The following is an 11,341-nucleotide window of genomic DNA, read 5'->3' as shown; positions in this document are numbered from 1 at the left end:
TAAGATTCATGGGAGCTGAAACTCCTCACAAGAAAACAAAGCCAGATTCTGCCTATATCTACAAGCTAGATCCCAAGGGGTATTTTGGAGAAAATCCCCAACCTAGTTCCGATACACCCAAAACTGGAACTAAGGTGAATCTGAGACTAGCTAAGGAAACGAAGAGAACCCCTCAGCAAGAAAATCTAGAGCCACAAGAAGAACATGAGGATTTAGCATTGCCTCCTCAAGATAATCGACCAGAGGTGTCTTCTATTCTAATTGAGGATACTCGAGAAGTCAACATTGGTTCTTCAGAGATCCCCAGACTTGTTCACATTGCTGCATCCCTATCACAAGACCAAGCTAACCTCCTCTTTGAGGTCTTAAGAGAGAATATTGGCCGATTTGCATGGTCATATCAGGACATGCCAGGACTTGATCCAAAGCTTGTAGTTCATCATCTTGCAGTTGATCCAAAGATCAAGCCCGTCAGACAAAAGCTTAGAAAAATGCACCCCAAGGTGGCATTATTGGTCAAAATTGAATTAGAAAGAATGTTAGCTGCTAAGGTTATCCGAACTATCGACTACTCAGAGTGGATCTCCAACATGGTCCCTGTCACTAAACCTTCCGGTGACATCAGAATCTGCACTGATTTTAGAGATCTTAACAAAGCTTGTCCAAAAGATGATTTTCCCTTGCCCAACATAGATATGATTGTAGATCTTATAGCTGGACATGAAATTTTGTCCCTCATGGATGGATTTTTTGGGTATAATCAAATCAAGATTGCAGAAGAGGATCAGCATAAGACAGCATTCACTACCCCTTGGGGAACCTTTTGCTACAACATGATGCCTTTTGGCCTAAAGAATGCTGGGGCTACCTATCAAAGAGCTATGACAGCCATTTTTCATGATCTCATCCATAGCATTTTGGAGGATTATGTGGATGATATCTTGGTCAAGTCTCATACCTTCATGGATCATCTTGCTGACCTGGAGAAAGTCTTTGATAGGTTAGCCAAATATCATCTCATGCTGAATCCCAAGAAATGTGTCTTTGGGGTCACATCTGGCAAGCTTCTAGGTTTCATAGTTTCTAAACGAGGTATAGAGATCGACCCCAAGAAGGTCAAGGCTATCTTAGACATGCCTCCTCCCCAGACACTGCGACAGCTTCGCTCTCTTCAAGGAAAGCTCCAATCTATTTGGCGCTTCATCTCCCAGCTTGCAGATAAGTGTACACCATTTTCACATTTACTGAAGAAGGATGAGAACTTCAAGTGGGATTCTTTATGTCAGCGCAACTTCGACCATCTCAAGCAATATCTCATCAATCCCCCTATCTTGGTTCCACCAGTTCCTGGTCGTCCCCTGATTTTGTACATATCAGCAACACCTACTGCTCTAGGGGCACTTCTAGCACAGCTTGATGACTACAACAGAGAAAGAGCCATCTACTACATCAGTAGAACCCTAGTTGGTTATGAACTCAATTACACTCCTATGGAAAAAGCTTGTTTGGCAGTTGTTTTCTCAACTCAAAAACTTCGCCATTACATGCTAAGTCATACCATCCAACTAGTCTCCAAGATTGACCCTCTCAAGTATATGCTCTCTAGAACAGCACTTACAGGCCGTTTGGCCAAATGGGTTATGCTCCTTAGTGAATTTGACATCCAGTATGTGGATAGAAAGGCATTCAAAGGGCAAGCTATAGCAAATCACCTAGCTGATGCACCTCTAATAGATGTTTATCCATTGATCACAGAATTTCCAGATGAGCATATCTGTCTAATTGAAGAACAACCCCCATGGAAACTTTATTTTGATGGCTCATACACATCTCATGGATCAGGGGCAGGAATATTGTTGGTCACACCTCAAGGAGATTACATTCCAAAAGCCTTCAAGCTACAATTCCCTAGCACCAACAATATAGCTGAATATGAGGCCCTCATAGCAGGATTAAAGATAGCTGTAGAATGGAACATTGTTGAGCTACAAATCTTTGGCGATTCTCAGCTCATCATCAAGCAAGCCCTAAATGAATATCAAACCAAAGATGAAAAGCTATTACCCTACAAAGAGCTAGTTGATCAGCTAACCCAACATTTTACAAAGCTTCAGTTTACACAAGTGCCTCGAATACAGAACAAAGCAGCAGATGCTATGGCTACTATAGGCTCGCTCTTGGAAATTCCCCAAGCAGCTACACAGTATGAGTTTTTAGTGGAGCAGCTCCTCACACCCGCCTATGCAAATGAGGATTCAAACCGTGTTTGTATCTTGGTTGGTTCCCAATCCCCTTGGTACCATGAGATTCACGCTTACCTTAACGATGGTATCATATCCCCTCACCTCACACGTACCCAACGCCAGAACCTCATCCGAAAATCATCCCGCTATGTTATCATAGCCAATACCCTATATCGTCGGGGTTATCACGATACTCTCTCTCGATGTTTAGACCAAAATGAGGCCGCAATGGTGTTAAAGGAAGTACACTCTAGACTTTGCGGTGCCCACACGAGTGGTATTGTCCTAGCGCGACAAATCCTTAGAGCAGGCTACTATTGGCCTACCATTGAAGAAGACTCCTGTGACTTTGTCAGAAAGTGTCTCCCATGTCAGCAGCATGCAAATCTTGTGCACGCTCCAGCACAGGATCTACAGCCTATTGCACCACCTTGGCCTTTCGCTTGTTGGGGCCTTGATCTAGTTGGAACTATCACACCCCTCTCATCTGATGGACATAAATGGATAATAACAGCTACAGACTATTTCACTAAATGGGTGGAAGCAGTCCCCCTAGTCTCAGCTACAGGAGTTCAGGTCTCCAAGTTCATCTTGTACCACATTGTTTGCCGCTTCGGCATCCCATCCACCATCTTCACTGACCACGGAGGTAACTTTGAAAATCTCAACATGGAAGAATTATGCACTTCCCTCCGCATCCATCACCAGTTTTCTAGCCCATATTTCCCACAAGGTAACGGCCAGGTAGAGGCAACTAACAAAACCCTCCTCAAAATTTTAAAGAAAGTTGTCAATGATTCCGGCCGTGATTGGCACCTACAAATAAATCCAGCCTTATGGGCCTATCGAACTTCCTTCCGTACATCCACAGGCACAACTCCATACTCCCTAGTCTATGGTGCCGAAGCGGTACTACCTATAGAGGTTGAACTTCCCTCCTTGCGCATATCTTTGCAAGGGCAAATATCAGATGAAGAATATAGAGTAGCTCGACTCACCCAACTAGATCTCTTAGACGAGAAGCGGCAACAAGCCTATGATCATCTCACAGTCTATCAAACTCGTCTCAAAAGAAATTTCAACAAGAAGGTGCTTCCACGACACTTTCAGCCAGGTGACATGGTCCTCAAAGAAAACATGAAAGTCCAAGTAGATCGAGAAAAGAAAGGCAAGTTTGAACCTACATGGCTTGGTCCTTATGTTGTCACTGCTTCCTTTGGCTCTGGAGCTTATCAGCTATCTACACCAGAAGGAGAACTCTTGAATGATCCTACTAACATCATTCATCTCAAGAAGTTCTATGCTTGAAGATCCTTGGTATACCTAGCTTTTGAAAAATACAAAAGAAAAAAATAGTAAAGAGAAATAAGCGTCCAATGGTGAAAACTTGGCAATTCAAGCACCTTGGATAGGTACCTTGGTGAAAACCTGGTAATTCAGGCGCCTTGTGTACTAAAGACTAATCCATTATCTATCACTATCCTATCCCTCATCCATTTACCCACCATCCCATAAGACACACTTGCTTGTTCCCTTGGTGTTCCAACCAAATATCTAAAATCTGATGAAGCTTGTAAATACCTCCTGTACAGCTTGTAAATCTTGTACCAAAGCTTGTATTATACCTTGTAAATCTTGTACCATACCTTGTCTATCCAAATCTTGTCCAAGGTTTGTACCATATTCCAGCCTATAAATAATCTTGTATCCTAGCTTGTATACTATCACGTGCACACACAAAACCCCATTTTCACTTAATCTTTTCGCAAACCATCTACCTATCCACCTATCACCTATTATAGACATCCCATCCTTCAAAAACATTTCCATCTCACAAAAACCAAAACATGAAAAAACTTGTACATTTGTAACATATCTTGGTCCATCATCTTGTACATTCTCTTTAGCTTAGTACCATTGTATCTATCCAGCGTTCGTGTCAGTTCATCCTTGATCAACATCTTGCACCCATCGCACATCTTGGTTAGCTATTCCAATGCATCCTTTAGCTAGATCTCCTATCACCAAAGTGCTATCCTTCTTAGTTCAGCTTGCCAGATGCATCAGCCATCCAGATCCATCAGCTTAGGTGCTCTCCGATAGATCCTTGTAGGATATAGCTTTCCTCATGTCTGATCTTGGTCCGTTAGTACCTCGTCCTACCCATCTCGTTGGCAAACGGTTCTCTTTTGGATTTTTGCTTTCTTTTGATTTGGAATCTTCCCTTTTGGGTCTTGAAATATCTTTTCCAAGCAATCTCCTTGTTCCCTCCTCAAGGTTTCCATGATCTTCCATATCATGGTATGCTGCGAATGGGGCAATTAGAGCATAGGGTCTTGATCAAGTCTTTCGTTTGTTTTTCTTTTCTGCTTGTGGGTTCTCCAATGTCGTTTCCACGCTGCTTCCTCTAGGATTCATGTGTGATGTTGGGGCAATCCTTGCGTGTTTGTTTTAATTTAGTTTGTCAATCCTTTGGACGGTTGGTGAAAAGGCCTTGATGTTCTTGGTAACCTTGGAAATTAACCAATAGTCCTATAGCAAATCTAGTGCTCAACTACATGGTGGTACTTCTCTTTGAAGTATCCCCCCGCTCAAAAAGCTTCAATGGTTTTCCTTCATCTCCATTATCCCCCATCCATATCCAGCATCTGTCTCTCCTACCCCAGCTTATGCATCAGTATCTCTTTGAATCACTCATCACTCTTAGCTTTAGGGATCCACAATCCTAGTCTTAGGGATCCACCAATCCAAATCAATCCACCAAGCCTCACCTTTCGAGATCCACAATCCTAGTCCTAGGGATCTCCGAAACCCATCTTCCACCAATCTGACTCTTTGAAATCCTGTTGCATCAGCTTTATAATCCCCTCATCCATCTCCCTATCCTGGATTCCTTTCTATAGCGCTCTGCTCCTTCATCCTCCACCTTCCCTAAGGTCTTAAGCTTGCTTCCTCTTGTGCATCTGATTCTCCTTTATCATTCTCCCATAGTGAGAGTTTGAGCTAATTCAGCCCCTTCTCTTTGCCAATCTGAGTTTCCTTGCTCATCCAAAATTCTTGTACTTTTCAAGAAGCCATCGAGCCTCGCTTTCTCTCCCCGCTGCCTTCTTGAGGGGGCATCTCACAGTCCATTCTCTCCTCTTCTGCTCTAGCCTTGGGCATCTTATTTTCTTATCTTTGATGCCATGCCACTTGCGGCATCACATCAAAGAGGGGCAAAATGTAGACACCTAAAAACCTTTAGAAAATAAAGTATTTTTATTTTCTGAAAAAGTCCTGATGACATCATCATTTATTAATTAATTAATTATTTAATTAATTAATTAATTTTTATGCCATTAAATCCCTTTATCTTAATTAAAAATATTTAATTAAGGAATCCCTCCCAAAAATGTTTAAATCTTATTTAAACATTATTTCCTTATTTATTAATTATTTAATTAATAAATTGACCAAAAATCCTAAAATAAATAAAAAATTTATTTTTTTCCCAAAAGTTGGCCAATTTCCTTATGACCAATAACCTCTTCCAAAATCTTCTAATCCTTCTTTAATTTTGATTAAAGGCTAATCCCATCATTTCCTACCCCTAATCCCAACTCAAAATATTTAATTAAAATTAAATATTAATCCTCATGTTTATTAAAAAAGTTTTAATAAATATCTCCTCATCCTTCCCCTTTCCTCCATCCTCTCACCATGTGACATGTGTCACTCCTTGATTGGTTGTAAGGAAGCACAATCCATGTGCTCTCCTCTCATGCAATCTCAGCCCTCCATGAGCTTTTTCTCATCCTTGCATCTTAGCCCTCAATCCCTCAAGCCTCTTGCCTATAAATTGGATCCTTCCCCTTTGCAAAATAACACAATCCATGAAGTAAAGTTATAATGCTATTTTGAGAGCCAAATCCATACTAAAGCCATCTATCCACACCAAAAATCTACAATCATCCATTGAAGCCCTTTTTGAAGCATAAAGCTTGAGCATACATCCTATCTATTTAGACAAAGCTACTCAACAAGAGAGCTTCTTATTGAGAGAGCCCATTAATGGCTCATATTTTCAATTAAGAGCTCATCTTAGTCTATCTTGAAGTTTATGAATTTTGTTTAGTTTGTAGAAGCTTTATTTAAATTTGGTTTCTATTAGCATACTAACATTTTCTCATATACAATATTGATTACATATAAAAGTTAGATGGCTATCTTTTAATGTAGAGGATTCATTTGTATGTTCCATTCAAGACAATTTTTCTATGTACACAATCTAGGACTATGTTGGTAAATAATTTTTAAAAGTTATAAATATTTATTTAGTAAGACACTTTTAGCTTTTACTCCTTTCTAAATTTGGTATGGCAGAAAATGTTTTTGCTACAATTGAGCTTGCTAAAATATTTTCCTATGAGAATGCATAAAGCCTAATCATTTATTGAGAATGCTATGATTTCCAAGTAATCAAGTTATTAATGCCATTGTTATTTGAAGAAATTTTAATTGCTTCATATGTAAGGCAAACAAAGAAGAGATGACTCGCGTTGAAAAAAGACCATAAATCTAGCATATTTTTTTCCTTCATGGAGTTGAAACGCTCTAATGTATATTTTAATTTTGTGTATGTAAATTATGACTTTCATTCGGTTCTTTTTCATTATTTTGCACATTGGATTGGGAAAAAAATAGATTTAATAGCTATCAGTGTGTATATATATATATATATATATATATATATATATAGAGAGAGAGAGAGAGAGTATGTGTGATTATCTAGTAAATATGTATATGGGTAATGATTTAAATTTACTAAGGGTGAGTGAGTAGCCGAGTTGGTGTGAAGGCGAGTCGTGAGGCGTAGTGTTAGGCTAATGATCTCGGTGCTACACATCAACTCCGGTTTGAGTCACACTAGGTTTACCACAAACCCTTTAAAGGGTGAGTGAGTAGCCGAGTTGGTGTGAAGGCGAGTCGTGAGGCGTAGTGTTAGGCTAATGATCCCGGTGCTACGCATCAACTCTGGTTCGAGTCACACTAGGTTTACCACAAACCCTTTTGCCAATAGTGGCATGTTGTGATGGTTAAGTTGTTGCGTTGTTATCCTTGCCATCCAAGTTCAAATCTCATGGGGATGAGGTCCCCCGTTTGTGGCCTCACTGGTTCATAGCTCCAGGTCAAAGCGTTGGTGGTACCGGTGGGCGTGTCGCGCCAGCACTACCGGTCACGTTAAAAAGTTTACCAGGCGCATTATATATATATATATATATATGATTTAAATTTACTTATAGTATTTTTTAAAGTGAGTATAGATAAAATAGTTTATATCTTTTCATGTAGTATCCGACAGTCTTTTACTAATTGCATATAAAAGTAAGATAGTTATCTTTTATTGTATAGTAGTTTATTTTCTTAAATTCATTATGGTCACTTAGTTGCATGTCTTAAATTGATTATGTATCAAAGATATATGGTTATCTTTTATTGTTTGAAAACTTATTCTCTTAAATTCACTTGTTGCATGTAGTATCTTATTTTATTTTTTAGAATGGTAATAAATAAATGAGACTTAATTAGTTTAAGGTTTTTCACCAAAGCTAGGCTATCAATTTAGCCATCAAACATCTATCAAGATATATGTCACACTTATGAATCTTTCCAAATTGAAGAAGTGAGCGTGATAGCTAAACCAAAAAAGTTAAGTAGTAATGAATAAATGAATAGTAGCTATTAAAAAAAAAAATTATTGTTCTTAATTTGATTATATGATAATCCAGAAATGAAATTTATGTCACATTAATATTACATAGTATTTATTTGCACATGTGCAATGACTCCTTTGTAACATATCAATGCGCTCACTTTGAAGATTATCCTTATCAAGGGGTAGTAAAAATTATAGTATGTGTGATTATCTAGGAAAACTTTATGTGGGTAATAATTTTAATGTACTTGTAGTATTTTTTAGAGCGACTATAGATAAAATAGCTTATATTTTGTCATGTAGTATCTAGCAGTCTTTTATAATTACATATAAAAGTTAGATGCTTATCTTTTATTGCATAGAAATTTATTTTCTTAAATCCATTATGGTCACTTAGTTGCATGTCTTAAATTAATTACATATAAAAAATATATGGTTATCTTTTATTGTGTGATAACTTATTCTCTTAAATTCATTACAGTCACTTGTTGCCTGTAGTATCTTATTTTATTTTTTAGAATGGTAATAAATAAATGAGAGATAGTTAGTTTAGGGTTTTTCACCAAAGCTAGGCTATCCATTTAGCCATAAAAAATCTATCAAGATATATGTCACACTTATGACTCTTTCCAAATTAAAGAAGTGGACATGAGAGCTAAACCAAAAAAGTTAAGTAATAATGATTAAATGAATAGTAGCTATTAAACAATTTTTTTATTGTTCTTAAATTGATTATATGATAATCTAGAAATGAAATTTTTCAAATTAATATTACATAGTATTTATTTGCAAATGTGCAATGACCCCTTTATAACATATCAATGCCCCGGCTTTGAAGAATATCCTCATCAAGGGGTAGCAATAATTATAGTGAAAATTCATTTGTAATTATTTCTATCATTTTAATTAGGATGGGAGAGCGAGAGCCCCAAAAAAGATACGATAATCAAATAAAGCCTAAAACATAAGACATCAACCTCATCAAATTATAGATAGAGATACCCCGTACTATCACTTGAAAAAATAATAAAAAATAAAATGAATAGTAATTTTACCTCTAATAATTATACTTAGATATTGCTTCTCTTAGGCATATTATGAAAATATAAAGTCTTAATGCTACCTAACCTTATATGTTTATTACTAGAGAAGTTAAATTTCAAAAGCTTAATAGTAACACAACTCAAAGTATCAATAAAAAGATAAAATTAAAATATAAAAAATAAGATTAGCATAGAAGGTGCCAACCCCATTGAAAAAAAACTCATTTGTCTGAAGTAGAAGCCTCCCAATTTATGATAAGGCATTTTCTCTATTCTAGCTCTTAGTGTTTTACTCATGTGCATGAACATCCTCTATTCAACCTTGTATCCTTCTACAAACCCTCTTCTCCAACATTCTCTTTCCACTAACCATGGCTAGCACAACAATCATTATGAAACTATCCAAAATATTGAGAATGTAAGTGAATGCATAATATAAATCATTAGTAGTCATAACTCAAGCATAACATCCAGCAATACTATGACTCTATTTTAAAAGGCCCAAGTGTATGAGTTATTTTTATATATTTTAACACTGGTAGTACACCAGTGTGCATGGAACAAGTTCATCTTATTTTAGTTGTATTTGATGAGAAAGATGGATTCAATTGACAAAGATTGAATAGTGTTTGAAGACATATTCATGATAATGTATTCAAGGTGGAAGATGTTGGAGATCATTCTTCAGTAATTTGTGAAGACTAATGAGGGATATACTAATTGATAATCATAGCTTTGGTTGTATACTTTGAGAAGAGTAAATTATAATGTAATGTGTAATGTATAATCTTAATGTGGTTGTATATTAGTCACTATACATTGGGAAGCCACAAGGCTGATTCCATTAGCTGTTAGGACAAGGGAGTATTTTGTATTGTAACTTATTATTGATGTATTTTTTGGATATTCAAGATTGATCAGAGAATAGTAGAGCATGTTCATGACATTAGTTTGAGAATTTCAAAGCAAGTATACTGGCCAAGAAGTTGTTATATTGGTCATTTCACACTTTGGATATGTAAATTCACACTTGGGATATGTAATTAAAGAGATCTACTCAATGGAATAATTCTCATACAATTTGTATAGTGAGTTCAACTATCTTATTTTCAGCTCTGAACATGGTTGGAATGACTCCTAATAGGGTTGGGATATTCTCATAGAGATTCAAAGACTCTTAATAGGGATTCGTATATAATTTTCTCCTACCAAGGTCATATCTTCTTACAAGAAATATTTATATTAGTTCATCATCTTGTGAGTTCCATCCCTACTAGGGTTTTGTCTCTGAGAAATGGATTACATAGTTAAAACATATTTGGATCACACCATATTTTACAATCTTTTGGTTGCTTTATATTCTGCTTCTTGGAATCAGAATTGATAAGATTAATTTAAATGAAGTACACATCTCATTCACCACCTACCCCATTTGTGTAAGTGAACTTCACTTTCTAACAATTGGTATTGTATCTTGTTTCATACATCAAGACTCCATGCTTACCAATTCTTCCTTAGGAGTGAAGTCACTTTTGGGAAGATATATTTATAACTCTTGAGAAATACTTTCGTAGAGGCTATATTTCTTCCAAATGTTAGTGCATATGAGTTAATCAATGTGATCTTGGATATATGTTAGGGGATGTGTTTAGTGACTATAATATCTGCTTTCTTCTATATATTATATAATATATTATTTCAAAACTAATCTAAATACTCATGATATATATCATTCAAAAATTTCTATTGACTTTTAATAAATCTATTTATTTAAATGGTTTTTTTCTATTTCCCTTGTTGTGTACAATATATAATTTTTGGTTAAAGTGGTATTATAATGATTAAAATATGATTTTCTAATGCTTCCTTATAATTGATTACGTTTAGAAAATGTATTTTTAAAATTTTATTTAAAATTATAATTTCTGAGATGTTCATGATGTAATATAATTCTTTTCATTACTTTTCAAGATTTATTAGATAAAACTTAATTAGTTTAATTTTCTTTTCACCCACTTTTGTAGATTTTTTTTTACTATAGAAATTATAGAATTATTGATAAAACATTATTTATTGCATAGAATACATTGTCATCGTTTAATCGATACTCTTTTACTAAATTAATTGTTCTCCTATTGAGCTATCTTATTATTACCATTATAATTGTTGATCAAGATGATATAAAAGAAATTGTTTGATAATACAATAAACAATTTTATGTAGTTTTTAAACTTTAAGTTACCTCTTTAATAATAGTGATGGTGGAACAAGGATAGAATTTCTAAATAAGAAAGGAAGAAAGAAGACAATATCAAAGATAATATTATAGATAACAATGAGAGAAAATCATAGTTTTTCAA

The sequence above is a fragment of the Cupressus sempervirens genome, chromosome 4 (genome assembly GCF_028749045.1).
Source record: "Cupressus sempervirens isolate cs-2001-9-10 chromosome 4, ASM2874904v1, whole genome shotgun sequence".
Lineage (NCBI taxonomy): Eukaryota > Viridiplantae > Streptophyta > Pinopsida > Cupressales > Cupressaceae > Cupressus > Cupressus sempervirens.
Note: the sequence above shows the minus strand (reverse complement) of the source record.